The sequence below is a fragment of the Balaenoptera musculus genome, chromosome 6 (assembly GCF_009873245.2).
Source record: "Balaenoptera musculus isolate JJ_BM4_2016_0621 chromosome 6, mBalMus1.pri.v3, whole genome shotgun sequence".
Classification (NCBI taxonomy): domain Eukaryota; kingdom Metazoa; phylum Chordata; class Mammalia; order Artiodactyla; family Balaenopteridae; genus Balaenoptera; species Balaenoptera musculus.
Window position 1 is genome coordinate 23797408 of NC_045790.1, and position 3843 is coordinate 23801250.

The 3843-nt window shown below is 39.4% G+C and overlaps 1 pseudogene; it reads right to left on the bottom strand.

The window, feature by feature from the left end:
• Positions 1 to 621: 621 nt before the first annotated feature.
• On the bottom strand, positions 622 to 1255 carry LOC118897366 (annotated as a pseudogene).
• Positions 1256 to 3843: the final 2588 nt, after the last annotated feature.

Consider the following 3843-nt stretch of genomic DNA (forward strand, 5'->3'; position numbering starts at 1 on the left):
AGGATGGCTTTTTAGGTTTGGGGGTTTTACAGTGATGTTTTAGAGTGTAGTTCTTTTTCCTTTATCTTACTTGGCATGCAACAGTCTATTTCAATTTGAAGTCTTGTGTTTTCTTTCAGCTACAAAATTTTTCATATGTTATTTCTTTGATAATTTCTCTTCCATGATTTTTCTCTGTCTAGTCTTTAGGTCAGTTATCTCATTTGTATTTGTAAAGTAATGACAGCCTCTACTGAATCCCAAGTTTGTTTGCTTGTTTGTTTTTAGATATTTCAGATACAACTGGATTCTGATTTTAAATGAAAAAGAATGGAAATGACAGTAACAAACAAGATTTCACCACTGAATATTGTGATGTGACTGTAGCAGTCTTATATTTGAAACTCAAGAAGGAAACAGCTGTGTTCCCAAACAGCTAAGTATGTAGGTCCGAAAAAATGAAGGCATTTTGTTTAACTGCCACATTCACTCCAAAGCCCATTCATCTCCTTCAGCAACCCAAAGATTAAGCACATGTTCTGCTTAGCTATATAATAAAGTGGCAAACATGCTGCACCACTGACATCACAGGACAGTTGCCTATAAACTAGACTTCTGATGCTGGGCTCCAGCTTCATTTTCTCACAAGTCGTCATCTTCATCCAAGAGAGCAGTTGTCTGAAAAACCTCTAGCCCATGCTCACACTGCACTGCCAAGGCTGGGTCCGTGACCACCTCTGGTGGGTCAAGAGCAGGCATGGTGATGAACTCCAAGTTAGGGTCTTTGATCAGTTTCAGAAGAAGGGCTTTTCAAAGTTGTAGTTACTTTTGGCGGAAATGTCGTAATGCTGAGGATTCTTCTTTTGGTGGAAGACAATTGATTTTGCTTTAACTTTTCTGTCCTTAACATCCATTTTGTTGTCACACAACACAATGCGGATGGTTTCACATACTTGTACCAGATCTCTATGCCCATGAGACACATTCTTGTAACTCTTGATGTTACATCAAACATTATAATGATACACTGAGCTTGGATATAATAGCCATCTCTCAGTCTACCAAATTTCTCCTGACCAGCTGTATTCCATACATTGAACTTAATAGGTCCTCTGTTGGTATGGAACACAATGGGATGGGCCTCAACACCCAAGGTAGCTATATACTTCTCAAATTCACCAGTGAGATGACATTCCTCAAATGTAGTTTTTCCAGTACCGCCATCACCAACCAATACATGTTTGAACTGAACTTAGGGTTCTCCTTGGGCAGCCATCCTGATGTTAATTCCAGAAGCGTCTCCACATCCGTCTGACTGAGGGCTCTGAATCCCAAGTTTTGATCCTTAGTTTCAATAAATATATTCATCTTTTCATTAACTTACTCATTGAATTATTTATTGAAACTTTATTAAATATTATAAAACAGGCACTGAGCTATGTGGTAAAGATACAAATATAAGTAAGATATTTTCCCTGCTCTTAAAGGACACCTGTCTAGTGGGGAAGATATACTGATGTATACAGTGTTGTAATTGAAATATGTGCAGAATAGAATTGGAGTCCAAAGAGGAAATAGACTATTTAATTGGATAGCAGACAGGAAAGACTTCATAGAGAAGGTGATACTTAAGCTGCATCTTGAAAGATGAGCAAATACTCATCAGGTCAGTGGTGGGCAAGGAGTCAGGGCTTTCCAGGCAGGAGAAGCAAAGTAGTATGATGTTCTCAGAGAAATTTCAAGAAGTTTGAAAGGGATTGTTTGTAGAACTGTGGTATAGAATGAGAAGGGAGAAGTAAGTAGGACCCAAATCATGGAGGACCTTATATGCCAGACCACAGAGTTTGGACTTTATCCTGTAGGTAAAAGGGTTTTAATTAGCAGAGCGACATGGTCATAATTATGTGCTCAGATACACCACACTGGTTATGATGCAGAAAGTGGATGGAGACATTAGAGCCTGGGAAACCAGTTACATTGCTATCATTACATATCAAGTGAGGGATGATGATTACATGATCTTATAGATCAGAATATGTCACCTCAAAATATGCCACTCTGGCATAATGATTATTTTGAAGTGAAAGCAATTGAGAAAAAGAGCACAGGACGAGCTCTCTACCTTCTTACTATGTACCTGAAAGCAAGATAACAAATTCCCTTTGTGAAGATGTCCTCTTTCCCCTTTATATACCAGAGAGAGAATAGCAATCTTATCACCAGAGATGAGATGGCACTGAGAGTCTACTAACTTGTCATTATCCACTTTTAACTTACCATATATTTGCCTTTCTACAATTTGCCATCCCTAGAAGCTTAAAGTTCCTTTTCTTCATCTTGTCCCTTCTCTTTAAGTGTATCCTCCTTCATCCAAATGACACCAAAGCCTCCAATATTAGCCATGTATTTGGAATTATTCTCTTCTTTCTATGACGACTGCCACACCCTGCTCCATGCCACATAAAAATTTTATCATCAGATAAATGTGCATGCCTTTTTTGCTGTTACTCTGTTGCTTGTCAGTTTATTTCATACATCCAGCTGGAGAATCTAAGAGCGTAGAGGAGAAATTTCTTCCCCTCCAGTCTGAAGTCATAGAAAAAAGAATGAAGAAATATGAATGATATGATAGAGGTTGCATTAATGAAGCTTGACTAGATGTGAATGAGGGGATGGAGTACAGAACTACCCAGAGTGACAATCGAGTTTCTGGTTGGGTAAATAGCTGGGCATTGATGCCATCCACTGAAGTATCAAACATAGCAGGAAGAGCAGCAAAACATTTCGAGAGAAGATAATGTGGTTTTGATACCGGACAGGGCTCTTGGCCTTCCCCAATAAATAGAAATTGACTAGAGGCCAGAAAAGAAATTCAGGCAAGTTTTATTGGGGCCCCTGCTGCAGCAGTGGGGAAAGAAAAAAAGTAACAGGTTCTTGCTCTCACCCTGAGGGGTAGCAAGCTCTTTCCTAATATGGGGTGAGGGTAGGGGTGTGTCCAGGAGTAGGGCCAGAGAGGCAGCTTAGGTGTTTTCCCACCCTTTTTGTTTTTCTCAACATCTTTATTGTAGAGTAATTGTTTTAAAATGGTGTGTTAGTTTTTGCTTTATAACAAAGTGAATCAGCTACACATATACATATATCTCCATATCTCCTCCCTCTTGCGTCTCCCTCCCATCCTCCCTATCCCACCCCTCTAGGTGGTCACAAAGCACCGAGTTGATCTCCCTGTGCTATGCAGCTGCTTCCCACTAGCTATCTATTTTACATTTGGTAGTGTATATATGTCCATGCCACTCTCTCACTTCATCCCAGCTTACCCTTCCCACTCCCCTTGTCCTCAAGTCCATTCTCTACGTCTGCATCTTTATTCCTGTCCTGCCCCTACATTCTTCAGAACCATTTATCTATTTGTTTATTTATTTACTTAGAGTCCATATATATGTGTTAGCATACAGTATTTGTTTTTCTCTTTCTGACTTACTTCACTCTGTAGGACAGACCCTAGGTCCATCCAGCTTACTACAAATAACTCAATTTCGTTTCTTTTTATGGCTGAGTAATATTCCATTGTAAATAGAGCTGCAATGAACATTGTGGTACATGACTCTTTTTGAATTATGGTTTTCTCAGGGTATATGCCCAGTAGTGCGATTGCTGGGTCATATGGTAGTTCTATTTTTAGTTTTTTTAAGGAACCTCCATACTGTTCTCTATAGTGGCTGTATCAATTTACATTCCCACCAACAGTGCAAAAGGGTTCCCTTTTCTCCACACCCTCTCCAGCATTTATTGTTTGTAGATTTTTTGATGATGGCCATTCTGACTGGTGTGAGGTGATACCTCATTGTACTTTTGATTTGCATT